We start from the raw sequence: 15,255 nt of genomic DNA, 5'->3' as shown, positions 1-15,255 counted from the left end.
AAACTGATGTAACTATTAAATTCATATTTACTACATTTTTGTATTTTTTTATGAATATTATAATTGAAAATTTTGGATTTTGTTGAATACTTTTATCGTATTGAATTTGCTTTGGAATCTATTGCTATGGGACATGTTGTTGATGAACGAACAACTACAAAAAATTGTTATGGAACAAACGGCTACGGAATTTGGTACGAAACAAATTACTACGGAATTCGCTATGGAACAAACGACTATGAAATTTGCTACGGAACAGACGACTATGGAATTTGCTACAGAACAAACGGCTACGGAATTTGCTACGGAATAGACAGCTATGGAATTTGCTACGGAACCGACGGCTACGGAATTTGCTATGGAACAGATGGCTACAAACTTGTCTACGGAACAAAAAGCTATAGAATTTGCTATGAAAAATAGCTACGGAATTTGCTATATAACTGTCATAGCAAAATTGCTACGGAATTATAATTCCGTAGCTAAACATTTTGCTACAAGAAATAAAGTTACGAAGTCTAATTGATATATGCGTAGCAAATTCCGTAGTTATTCAACTTTAGCTACGGAATTTCAGCTTTTTGCTATGGAATTTTTCCGTAGCTAAATTGGAATTTTTTTGTAGTGAATAATAATGATCTAGAGAATTAACGTTGTTTGGTCAATGTGATTTATGTTACATAAGAATTGTTATATTTTCAAAATGATTACATTTGAAATCTTTAATTACAAATAGTTATAACCATAAACTTTAGCAAGTATAGGTTCATACTCTTAAATGTGAAACAACTAAACAAGTCCATACCGTTTGTATCATGTCCGAGTAAAATTAATGTTTCTCATTCATCCATAATGAAAATATTAAACCATAGTCAAGGTAGTGCATGTGTAAATAATGAAAAGTCAAAACTAATTTTGCTTTGTTATCTTTAGATTTTTTTATGAGTGCTACGTATAGGAGTCGAGACCAATCAAATCAAAACGATATGTTCTTCATTTTAGACTTTCATTGCCTCTCGACAGTGACGTGTGTGGCTGATTTTTGTCTAACAAATTTGTGGTCATATGGCATACATTCGTAGTAAACGGAGTCAACGTATGAAAAATAAAAAGTGAAGTCGAATTTGACTCTGTACAGACACGTTCCCACGTATTAACTTTTTTGGTTAAGATCAGCCGAATTGGTGTCGTATTTGTAATTTGATGCACTGTTACTTTAGTTTTTTGTTGGTCACATCACTGTCATATAAATCTTACGCACACCATTTCCACCATGTCATTTAAATGAGATTGGCTAACCTGCCATTTTTTTTTATCTGAACAATTAAATTTTATAAAAGAATAAATTTTCATTAATTGAATGGAAAACTACACCATTTAAAGCATGACTTAAAACATAAGAAAAAAAATAATTAAATATCTTAGAGATTATATTTTTTTTTTTCATAATTTCGTCTTCATCTTCTCGACAATTTGACGTTTTGACAAGTCAGAAATGTGAGTTTATAATCACAAGTTTTTTCCTTTTCTTGTGTGATCTTCAACAATTTTTGGATATTTTTATTTTAACCTAACAAGACTCGATTTAATATCATCACCTTCACTTACCACCTTCAACGCCTTTTTGCTTTCTTTTGGATTGATTCCAAGGACATCCACCTTGAACCTAAATTGGTTCGTCTAAGTTGAGGTATATCTTGACATATCCATCAGATGATTGACTATAATTGGTTTTAGAGGTTTTGGTTCTTTTAGAACCAACCGTAGTGAATTCTTCCGATGTTTCTATTTCATGACCATTTTTCTAAATCCTTCACAACATCTCGAAACAAAAGATGTTTGAAAACATTCTTCATCACCTTCTTCAAATAAAGTCCATTACACTTATATCGGTGTTCCTCCATTTTGAATGGAGTTGGTGTTTTGTTCACTAATTTTCTTTCTTCATTTGAAGAAGGAAATGTTTCCATACTTTTCCTATAGAAAGTTGGCCCACTTTGATTGCCCCCATCATTGGGTCTTGCGAAACATTAATCCATACTTGTGCCAACGACTTCCCTTTTTCTTGGGTTCATGCTATACTTGGGGTCTTCCGGTTTTTATTCAGGACGAGTACACCATCAAAATCAGTTAAGGAATCGATTTAGGTTTAGGTTGGGGTTAGGGTTAGGGTTGGGGTTGGGATTGAGATTGGACTTAAAATTGTGTTTCTTGAATTATCTCAAATGGATTAAATTTCGATTGCGGTGTGGGTGACACTTGGGATTGAGATTGGGCTTGGAATTGGAATTGGAATTCATTTGGTCTATAGAGATTTTAAAATGAGATACTTACGAGGTAATGATATATTAGTGGTGAATAGATAAAACCATAAATTTTACTTTGGTAGAACAAGAATGATGAAGGGATTGGAGAAGAAAGGTTTGTAGATTTTTTCTTGTTGTTTCGTGGAGTTTTTCGGTTACTTGGAGAAGATGTTTTGAAGTTTGAAGATAAAGGGTTTGAATGATGTAACTGGAAGGTTAGTTTGTAGTAAGAAGTAGAGCTTGATGTTAGTATTTATAGTGGTTAAAAATTGTAATATATATATATATATATATATATATATATATATATATATATATATATATATATATATATATATTCATTTTTTTATAAAATACAACTAGTTTTTAGAAGAAAATAAATAAATACAAAACTCTTTCTCTCTCCTCACCAAGCTACGACCGGCCTGGTAAGCTTGATGATACGACGGTGTTTGTTGTGCTTGGCGAGCTTTGTTGAAGACTTGTTGAGGGCACGCCCTCTGGCCTAAAAGTTATGGGTGTATATATGAGAAAAAATGTTGAGGAAGTTTCAAATTTTTTTTTTATATAGAAAATTTAATAAAACTGTTTTAAGCAATATAAAATTAAATAAAAGTTAAAATTTTGAAATAAAACTTTAAGTCTGTATTTTCAATTGAAACTTTAATTAATAAACGTTTTTTTTTCTTGAAAGCTATAAAAGTGCTTGTAATGCTTATTATGCTTTTATTTCTTCTTTGTACTCATATTTTTACATATTTGTAAATGGTCGAAAAAATATATAAAAACACAACTCATTATCTCTTTTTTATTTAAAAAGTAACATCTTGCTTTTTTAACTATAAAAATCTTGCATTAATTTTTTTTTTTTTTTGTGCTTTTTAACAAATTGAAGATCCAAAAATAATAATAATAATAAATAAATAAATAAAAAACCACTCGTCTTATTACATTACATATGATCATTGCTTTTCATGAAACAACCTCATGTAATTCTAGTTGGCTTGAGAAAAGCTCCATAGTCATGTCTAATCTTCCTTTTGTGTCGTTAGTAAGTAGGGCTACATTTTCATTCGTTTTTGTTACAATTATGCTCTAGTTGTTTGGTCTCCATTCTTAAAAGAAATATCACAATGCTTTAGGGATAACGACTTAAAAAGATAATGTATTTTTTGATTTATACATATTTAGTCATTAACTTTTTTTTTCGTCCATATTTACCCTTTCAACTTGTTAAACTGTAAACATTCAGCCTTTATGACTGGTTACTCCAGGCTAGCCGGTAAAAATGACTTAATAAGGTAATAAATTCATTGCTTTGTACACATTTAGTCCTTAATATTTTTTTAGTTGCAAAATAAGTCATTTTTATTTTTATACTCATTTAGTACTTATGAATGATTTCTTTAGGTTTTTCTGACGACATCTTACGTGGGATAGCCATATGGTGGTGAGATAGGTTGAGGTGGTCCTGCTATATGTTGTAGGCCAAGATACTTGGTACAGGCCCGTTGTAAGCCGTACATGGGCGAATCCAATGTAGATCCCGGGGTAGCCCGGGATACCCCTCAAAATTTTTTCGGTAGTGTAATTTTTTTTAGCAAAATTTCGTTTTATATAGTGTATATATATGTTTCCCTTCACTTATAAACCGAAACAAACATTGGTCTGCTGGATAAGGCGCTAGCATATTGAAGTAGAGGTCTAAGTATCAAATCTCCTCCTTACATGTTTTTTGTTTACCTTTTATTTTTATTTTCCCAGCTATTCTATCCCACATCGCCAAACACATGTAAATTTAGCCAATTTCGCCTATTATATTAACCTGTTATCTTCTTGCGTCATTTGATATCTACTTTGATTCCCACATCGATTCAAGTATCAAAAGATACTTCAACTTCATGTTTATATAACATGACTTTAGGTTATTTAAGGATTCGATTAAAGTTTAGGTTTAAAACCGAAACTGAAGTACCCTGAAAAAAATTGGCCCATCCGAAATTTTTTTGGGATACCCCTTTACTTTGAACCTGGCTCCGCCATTGAAGCCATAGGCACGGAGGCTCGAGAAGAGCGGTTGGGTTAAGGCGACATGCAGACAAATCCTAGGTATTCTACTCTGATGACTATTGCATGTTAGCATTCCAGTCTAATGACTGATTGGGCAAAGGAATTCCAATCTGATGAGTGTGAGCTCGTTATGCATGATAATACGTTTGTTGTATCGATTATTTTGGAGGAAACTCACTAAACTTTATGCTTACCCAGTTGTTTATTTTTTCAGGTTCTATCCTTGATCGTTGGAAGACGAAGGCATGACTGTAAACACTCATCAATGGTATTGAGGATTCCACGTTTCTTATATTACTCTGATTTTTCATAAATGTAATTTGAAATAAACGTTTTTTCTTAGTAATGAATTTATAATTAGGGACTTTTGCATTATTTAAAAATGAAAATTTTTTGTTGTGAAAATGAGACGTTACACATAAACATCAACAACCCCACACACTTCATCAATGATTGTTCTACGTAAGATGTCGTGAGAAAAAACTTAAAGAAATTACTCATAAGTACTGAATGAGTACAAATGCAAAAATGACTTATTTTGAAACAAAAAAAATATTAAGGACTAAATGTATACAAAAAACATTAAGGACTAAATGTGTACAAAATGAGAAATATATTACTCTATTAAGTCATTTTTCTCGGCTAACCTGGAGTAACCGGTCATAAGGACTGACTATGTACATTTTAACAAGTTGAAGGGGTAAATGTGGACAAAAAAAATTTCAGTGACCAAATGTGTACAAATAAAAAAATATATTACCCTTTTAAGTCATTATTCCCAATGCTTTAATGTCTAGGTACCATAATATTCTATCACAATGTTTTTAATATCCATAACAAATTCATTGCATAATATTCTAGTAGTTATTTTAGAAATTGATTAATTAATTAATTTAAATATAATTATGGAAATTCCAATTAAATGATTGGTGTAATTATATTTTTTTCTTGAATTCTCATTGGTCTGTTGGTCCACAATATAACATAACCATATCTACCATCTATTATAATAAATAAAAGTTTTTTTTGTCACATATCAAATTATCATTCAATTTGTCAAGTGTTATTTTTTTGTTATTTTGAATTAATTTTTTTTCCAAGTATCATTTTATGAGTATTCTTTAAATTCCACATAACAATTTAATGTAATAATTATAATAAATATAGTAATAAATTGATATCAATTTCATTAATGAAGTTATCTTTTAATTTCAAATTTTCCAAATTAAAATTCATTAATTTGTTTTGTTTATTTATTTAATTTATTTGTTTAAGTTTAAAATATTAGAAAAAAATTTAATTTTAATAATTTGTTATTGTCTTATTTTCTTACTTATAAATTTAAATTTAAAGTTCTAAAATATTTATACTTTATATCTAATTTTTTTTTAAAAAAATTAACCCATGTACTACACCTTCCTAATTAATGTTTGGCACATGTGGCTCATTTAGATATGCTTTACTTTTTAAAAGTTGAATCAGCTCTATTTTTCCTGCCTTCAATTTCAAACTCATAGGAGTTTCCAACTTCAAGCAGAAAAATCAACTGTTGATCACCGAGATTTCTGTTTTGATTAGCTGGAAAAAGCTAGAGATACACTCTAAGAACATAAACTATTTTCTTTTTGTTCACACAATTTTCAACGCCTCTCATAATCTTTCCCTTCGGTAAGTAAGCAGATTATTAGGCAGAGAAGAACATTGATTACCACCACAGTGGCCTTCTCTGCATCAAGTAATAAACTGATTCTTTTCTCCTCGCCAATGACCTAATGCCCCTCATTTGAATGTATTTTCTTACATCCAATTTGATTCCAACTGTAAAGATTCACAAGATTGAAGACATTGTCACTTAAAGGAACTTGGATGTAGAACCTTTTTATTTTTCCTGATTAACTCGATCCATTTTATTTATATTCACTCCAAAGTTAAGTTTGGATGTTGGAAATATATTTTAAAGATATACGACTTTTTGGTTATTTTCAATATTGATGTTGCTTCTTTACTCTCAACTCTCTCTTTTTCTACTCCCACCAAAGCAACCCTCTCTCGCTCTATGCACAAAACATGCATCACTCACACACACATGTATCGACTTTGTTGCTAACAAGGTAAGATCATATTGTAGAAATATGGATCAGATCAGAATAAGAGAACTTTAAGATGAAGGAATCAATTAGAATTTCATTCACAGGCGTATACAATATATACAAGGGAAATACAACAGGATTACAAGGAATTAGCCTAAAACCTAGGACTATTTATGGATTACAATACTTTCCTTCTTATCCCCAATCCTTTCCTGTTACACAATGCTCTCGTCAACACTCCCCCTCAAGGTGGAGAATGTATATCCAACATTCCCAGCTTGTCAAGAGAGCGTTCAAAAACTCTCCCACATACCGCCTTTGTTAGCATGTCCGCCAGTTGATCTTCAGAACTTCCGTGTGGTAACTCTATAGTCTTCCGTTCAAGATGATCTTTGATGAAGTGTCTGTTGATTTCTACATGTTTAGTCCTATCGTGTTGGACCAGGTTGTTAGCTATCTTCACAGCTGACTCATTATCACAATACAATTTAATAGGACTAGTCACAGATACGCCAATATCTCGCAAGATTCGTTTTATCCATAATAATTCACACACGCCATGCACCATTCCCCTATACTCTGCTTCTGCACTCGACCTAGAAACCACCTTTTGTTTTCTACTCCTCCAAGTGACTAAATTTCCACCAACAAAGGTAAAATACCCAGAAGTTGATTTACCATCCGTACGGCCACCAGACCAATCCACATCTGTATATCCTTTTATGCTATGATCTTGTTTCATTCCAAAAAAGAGTCCTTTTCCAGGTGTAGCTTTCAAATATCTCAGAATTCGGTATACCGCTGCCATATGTTCTTCACTCGGTGCATGCATGAATCTACTCACAACACTAACCGCTTAAGCAATATCTGGCCTAGTGTGTGACAAATATATGAGTTTTCCAACGAGTTTCTGATACCTCTCCCTATTTGCTGGTACTCGATCCGGGAGTATAGACAACTTGTGATTTGTTTCGATTGGAGTGTCTATGGGTTTGCAATCTAGCATTCCTGTTTCAGCTAGTAAGTCTAAGATATATTTTCGTTGACACATGGTAATTCCCCTACTTGACCTCGACACTTCAATACCCAAGAAGTACTTCAGTGGGCCTAAGTCTTTCAGCTCAAATTCTATAGCAAGTAGGTCTTGGAGTTTCTTTATTTCAACATCATCGTTTCCGGTTATCACCATATCATCAACGTATACTATAAGGGCTGTGATTTTCTTGTTCACATTTTTAACGAATAATGTATGGTCGGCATCACTCTGTTTGTATCCTATCTTCTTCATAAAACCTGTGAACCTCCCAAACCATGCACGAGGTGACTGCTTCAACCCATATAACGCTTTCTTTAACTTGCACACTTTCCCATTATAGTTCATACCGGGGGGTGACTCCATGTACACTTCTTCTTCTAAATTCCCATTTAAAAAGACATTTTTTACATCTAATTGTTTTAAGGGCCAGTTCTCATTTGCAGCTATGGAGATCAATATACGTATCGTATTCATCTTTGCCACTGAAGCAAATGTATCTCCATAATCTATCCCGTATTTTTGCGTATATCCTTTGGCTACAAGTATCGCCTTGAATCGATCAATATTCCCATTTGCATCAAGTTTGACCGTAAAAATCCACCTACAGCCCACCAATTTTTTTATCTTGGGGCACATCTACAAAATCCCACGTACCATTTTTCATTAATGCCTCAATTTCTTCCATTACGGCTTTCTTCCACCTCTTATCTTTTAGTGCTTCGTGAATATCTCGTGGAATTGCTACTGTGGATAATTCGTTGATTGTAGCCACATGTGACTTTGCGAGCCGATGGTGTGACACATAGTTCCCGATCAGATATTTTGTTTTTGCATTTAAGTCAGCTTGATAACGTGTTTGTGCTCCTGATCGGAAAACGTCGCCCCTGTTCAACGCCGATTACATCCTCGTGGGCTTCAGAATCAGCGCCAGGTATGTTCTGTTGGGCTGGCGTATGATCTTGGGTCTGACCTTCGGTTTCCTGCACATTATTATCAAAAAACAAATCATTATTTGTTAGTTCTGGTCCAGCTACTTCAGCCTCCATTTCTGGTCCAGCTACTTCGACCTCCATTTGTGTCTCGCTATTTTGGGCTTCACCCGATGAGGTTTCGGTTTGACCATCGCTGTCACTTAAGTTACTTTCTTCAATGTTGAATTCAAAGACACCATCGTGAGACTTTACTTCTCCGACGCTCTCCCCCTGAAGTGAAGTCTCGTCCCCATAAAACTTAGTATTTCTATGTTACAGTTATTTCATAACACATGACAACTGCTCAATGATTTGAGTAAATGAATACTTTGATGTATATGGTATCATAAAAATACTATATTTTCCCACTTTGGTGTTTCTTTTTAACTTGTAATACCATGGTAGTTAAGTCTTGCAATTAATTTTTGGTTTTGAAATTTGGAGTTTATTCAACAAGCAATGTTAGATAATGGCTCATTCTTTTATATATTTTCAATTGAGTATCACTCATGTTGCTTTGCCTTTTGATTGTTGCATATATAACAGTTATAGTATATAGGTATGGAAACTATGAATGTTGATTACTTTAGCAACAATGGAGGATAAGTGGAAAAGTGGAATCAAAAGTTAAGATTTGTCATACAATACATTTTTTTTAAGATTCTAACACATATCTTCATCCATTTATCAAATTAGCCACTGAATCATTATTTTATTATTATAATAATAATAGTTTAGTGGCTAAATTAAAAGTACAATGCTATGATTGAATAAAATTTTAATAGTACAATGCATTAATAACAAAAGAGTAAGATGATATAGTACACATATAAACGAAAGTCTTGTTGGCTTATCTTACACTTATCATTTTATTTCAAAATCATATATGTATGATTGAGGTATCAAATGTTGAAATTATAAAATGGATCATAAATAAATAAAGAAGCAACAAATATATATTGATATTCTTTAAATCATAACACTATTGATAATTATTGATAATTTAATCAACTTAAATAATTAATATTAGATTATGAAAGGGTTGATGTATTGATGAACCCAGAGATGAGTGATTCTAATTGATCAAGAGAGAGGCATAACATAATATACGTAGAATGGAAGGGAAAAACCAGGATGAATGGAAGATCGACCTTTGTTCGCCATTTTGTGTAGATGTCTAAAATTGCAATAAAAAGGGAAGTGGACGGCTGAGAGATTATCCATGAACTAACATCTAGGTGTTGGACCACTCTATCTAATATGAAATTCCTAAATAATATGTTGTGGATAGGGAATGCAAAATATGTATAGGCGCGCATTAAAGGTGCATTAAAGGTGCATTGGTTGCTGAGGGGCTACTCCAATTCTCAAATCAGAATTTCAACAGGTATACCATCAGGTTTGTCTTCAAAAACACTTTTAGTATTATTATTATTATTATTTTGAATTTATTAGAGATTAGTCTATTTCTTGTGTTTCAGATTAAAGCAAATTGCATTGACAACCAACTTGTTGTTCATGTGGACTTTGGAGAAAACATGTTTATAACAGGTGGGTATTATTACTCTGTGACCACTAATTACAAGTCTTAACCATAGAGTAGAAGTAGATTATATTGACGAATATCATCCTAATTAACGATGGTTATATGGTTAGGAGGTTATTAATAAAAAATGTGGCTTTTTGAAGAAAATGAAAAAGGCACGTGTGCTTTTTATAGCAAGTTGGTGTTATTTTTGTTATTTGGTTAAATTTTTTGAGGACAATATACCCATTTTTCACTAGTTATAATAAAAAATATTAGTTATAAACAAAAATATTATCGACAAGAAACAATATATAGGAAAAGTCTACACCCAAGTTGATAATATCATCCAATTTAATATTCTCGAATGTATTTACCCTTGGTTACTAGGGTCTATATATCTTATAAATGGATGAAGTGGTGAGTGGTAACATCTTATTATGAATTTATTAAAAAAAATCTCTCATTAAATTTATAATGTAGAATTTTGCTTTTATTCAAAATCATTTTGATTCATGAATTTTAAAAAATGTACACTTATAGCTCTGTAATTGATTAATCGTCTTTATTTTGTTTGTTTTTTTAAATATATTTTGATAAAAAGGGAAGCAACATTGTCTAATTAGATTACTCATGCATTCTGATGTACAAATCCATATTGTTATCTTCATTAATGCTTCTGATTTTTTTCCATCATAGTTTAGATTAGACATCTTATCTTACATACTTATAAAGCATGCATTTTCCCTTGAATCTCATGCATTTGAAACCCCATCAAAATTTGCTAAAACCTCATGTATTTGAAACCCCCCACACCTTTTCACTTTCAAAATAATTAATCACACATAATGTCATTCCAAGAAAATGATAATTCATATGAGATAATGATAATCACATTAAAAATTCAAGCCACTCCATTCAATTTTCGAGAATACCATAATTCATACAACTTTTACCCTTTTTCTTCCACGGAATAAGCCATTAAAAAAATATTTCCAACATTCATGACTTTCATTAGATTAAAGAAGTATTAAAAGAATGGAATCAAGTTGGTCTTATTATTGCTAGGAGATTGCATTAGATTAAAAGAAGTATTAAAAGAATGGAATTAAGTTGGAGCTATGTATAAACACTTATATTTTCTTTCACATGCTGCGGCATTATATTAGATTATATTAATATTAATTAAGTATGGAGTATTAATTTTCAAACATAATTTGAAATATTACTTTTTAATAAGACTAACGAACACTCCAATAATGCTTCCTCTTAAATTCAGACCTGGAACACCTACGACTACCCGGTTTCTGTTGAAATCATCAAAATCATCAGCAAACCACATCCGGATCTTATTCAGCGATTTCAATTATCCGTAACCATAGCTTACTGCATCCATCTCCAGATTCTTTTTAGGGTTCTCGGGCCCACAACCATACAACTCTGGAGAGAATATATTATTAAATATGAAAAGTTTCATGAAATTGGAGAGCGACGATGGGGAGTATATGGTATTTGAAGGGTAGGTTGGAAAGAATGTGTTGTAGTTTGACTACCCACCTCCGTTTCAGGTTTCAATAATTTAAAAAATAAATAAATAAAATCAAGACATGTAAAGTTTCATATAGACCCTATAAATTGTTATTATGTGTCAAATACAGCCCCTGACAAATTTAATGTTATAAACTACAATATAACTCAAAGTGGTTTTTCAAATATAATTTTTTTACTATAATATAATATATTAGACAAATCCCACATGTTGTGCACAAATTTAGTTATGTAGATAAAATATTACAAATATACTTCATTTAAAATAAGTTAGGGTCATTTGGTTATTGCTTTGTTGTATTAGGAACTATAGTTTCATATATTTTGAATTACTCTTACAAAAATAATGTTTGTAATTTGAATATAACGTAATATCTTATGATGTTTATTGAATGATATTATCTTCGATTCATCAGTTGCTAATTGGAATCAAGCTTATTATAGTTCAACTTTTTGGCTTGATTTTTTCTTTTTCATTACTTATAGAATATGATTTTTTTTTATATTAACTTATATGTCACTATCTTTAACTAGATTGAGAATGAGATTTTTCTATTTACTTAAAATACGACACCATCTTTCTATTCAATAGTAAAACCAACAAAAATCGTTGTTAAATATGTATTTTTTTATGAGGTTCAACATAAATACAGGGCCACAAATGAGAATCATATTTAATCAGTTATCTATTAATTACATTAGATACTAATGTGTACATAAAAATTACATTTAAAATTTTAAACTAATAGTAAAAATTATTAATTATTTATTATTATAAACTTTCTATAAAATAAAAAAATATACATGCTATTTAATCGCATACAACCTTTATGTATGCCTTATTCACAATAGATTAAACCATATCAATTAATTACATTATATTAACATCTTATTTGTTTTAAAATCATAACTTCTCAATTAACCATAGGCTTAAAAAGAATGTTAACTATTCTTCTTACCATAATATATATAACCATATTAAACTACATAATTATTCCATTGCGTAACGCGCGTGCATTCGCCTAGTTGATGATGTGCAAAGCTATATTGTTATCTCTGTGTGTCGGTTTGTGAGTATAAGAAAGAATTAAAAAAAGAGAAATTAAATTGTTTGCTATTTTTGATGCCTACAAATGTTTATACCCAATAAAATCATGACAAGTGTCATCATTTCATATTTTTTTTAACTAACTTATTAAAGCTATATTAGAAATATATCAAATACAATTAAATTGGATGGTGATTTGTCATGATTTTAATGAGTACGAATAATTGTAGGCATAAAAGATAGGAGACAATTTAATTTCTCTTAAAAGTATTTGTGTATGCGTTATTACTTAATTGGTCATTGTATTTTCATTCCAGCCTTGTAATAATGGAAATAAGTGGTTGCAAATTTATAATTAATTTCTTTTATAGCTTTGTAATAGAAATAAGTGGTTGCAATATAATTAGTTATTGATTGTTTTTGTTAGTATATATAAATATTAATGATTGTTTTAGTTATTATATATCTTATTTTAATTTGTCAACCGTATAACGTTTTTTTTAAGTTCATCATATTTATGGCAACAATACAAAATTCATCAACTAACCAAAAACGTGAGGTTAATTATCGGAACCATATATCTGCTATTCTGAAAACAATGGATTTTGCAAAATGACTCTTGGATATAGGAGAATACACTCTTGGTTGTTCTAACGATGATGAGACAATTATTGATATTCCATAATATCTTATCATTAATGATATGTGTGATCCTATAGATTTATTAATCGAGTTTGTATATATTTCAATTCTTGAAGATTCCAACAATCCGGGATATTTTCAAGAAAGATCAATACTTTCACCAAAAAATGAAGTTGTTGGAAAAATAAATGATCGAATGTTATCATTATTTCCAAGAGATGAAGTGAATATTTAAGTTCAGATAAATTATGTCAATCTAAGTTTCTCCATGATAAGTTTGATGTCAATTTATATTCATCTGATGTTTTAAATGGTCTTAAAGTCTGCCTAATCATAAGTTAATTTTGAAATTTGGGGTTCCAGTTATGTTACTGAGAAACATTGATCAGAAAATTTGTTTATGTAATGACACTAAACTACATGTGATGTGTTATATGCCTGTTTGAGATGGCAAGTCTCCAAGAATAATAGACACAAAATGAAGCAATTTTCTCTGTATTTTTTTCACTGAACTCAACACCAACTTACAAATACTTAAATAAACATGGAAATAACTGAAATTAAGGAACTACGTGTGGTCATGGACCTTATGTGTGCTTAACATGTGAGCTAATCTCAAGCCATGAAGCTAGGAAAAGACTAATTAAATAAAAGACTAATTCTCAGTTGTGAATCCTTCCGTTCCCTGATTACTCTCGAAATCTAGCAGGCTTACGTATCATTCTTTTAGGCCTGGTAAACTCTTTTGTTGGGCTGCTAAGTGTTGCGCTTGTACAATTGCCCCCTCCTGTGCAACGAGCTCGTCCTCGAGCGATGACACAACGTTGTTATTGACACATAACTCAGGAAAACGGATGCGAAAGTCGTGAAATGGTTCCCAGGTGTTTGGAAAATCTTCCAAATTGTCCCATTCCACCAGAACCTGTGGTACTTGTGCTTGCACACGTGTTTTGAGAATTGCTTTTGGGATGATTTCAGCTGTGTTTAATGCTTCATTGGATGGTAACGGAATCGGTTTGGGATCACCGTGAGCTTGGCGGAGAAGTGATACATGAAAGACGGGATGGATGCAGGATTCTGGTGGTAGCTTAAGGCGGTAGGCCACCTTGCCTATTCGCTCAATGATTTGAAAGGGACCAAAGAATCGTTTGTTTAGCTTTTTTGTCTCACTTGAATGAATAGATTTTTGGCGATAATCTCTCAGGCGGAGGTAAACTGAGTCTCCCACTTCGAATTCTTTGTCAAGACGGTGCGAGTTGGCCAATGCAGCCATGCGTTGTTGGGCATGACGCAAGTTGGTTTTGAGGATTGTACGTAATCGTTGGTGTTCTCGGAGGGTAGCATCAATGGATGTTGTAGGAGATGCACCAGGTTGATATCGGTTGAGGTCCGAAATTGGCATCCCATAGAGGGCCTGAAAAGGCGACATTTTGATGGCGTTGTGGTGCGATGAGTTATACCAAAACTCAGCAAGATATAAGAATTTGGTCCAGGTTCTTGGTTCATCACTAGCGAATGCACGAAGGTAGTTTTGTAGACAACGATTAACTACTTCTGTTTAACCGTTAGTTTGTGGGTGATAGGCGGTTGAATAACGAAGGAGAGTACCCATTTGCTTGAAGATTTCCTTCCAGAATGAGCTGAGGAATATGGGGTCACGATTTGAAACGATACTCTTGGGAAGACCATATAGTCGGTAAATGTTTATGAGAAATAGTGTGGCTAAGGTGATAGCACCAAAGGTGGTCGGGAGGGCTATGAAGTGTGCGAATTTGGAAAAATGGTCGACCACGACCCAGATAGCGGTTTTCCCTGCTGAGACAGGTAGGTGTGTAATGAAATCCATCGATATATCTTGCCAGGCGAATGATGGCATTGGAAGTGGCTGTAATAATCCATAAGGTTTATGGGTTGGGGCTTTTATTTGTTGGCAAGTGGTACAGTTTCGAATGAAGGTTGTGACATCTGTTTTCAACTTTGGCCACAGGAAGGTAGCTGCTATGCGTTTCATGGTGGGTA

Source organism: Lactuca serriola, chromosome 7 (genome assembly GCF_051521515.1).
Source record: "Lactuca serriola cultivar US96UC23 chromosome 7, Lser_US96UC23_V15, whole genome shotgun sequence".
NCBI classification, from domain to species: Eukaryota; Viridiplantae; Streptophyta; class Magnoliopsida; order Asterales; family Asteraceae; genus Lactuca; species Lactuca serriola.
The sequence above is the reverse complement of the archived record's forward strand: the minus strand, read 5'-3'. Positions refer to the sequence as shown.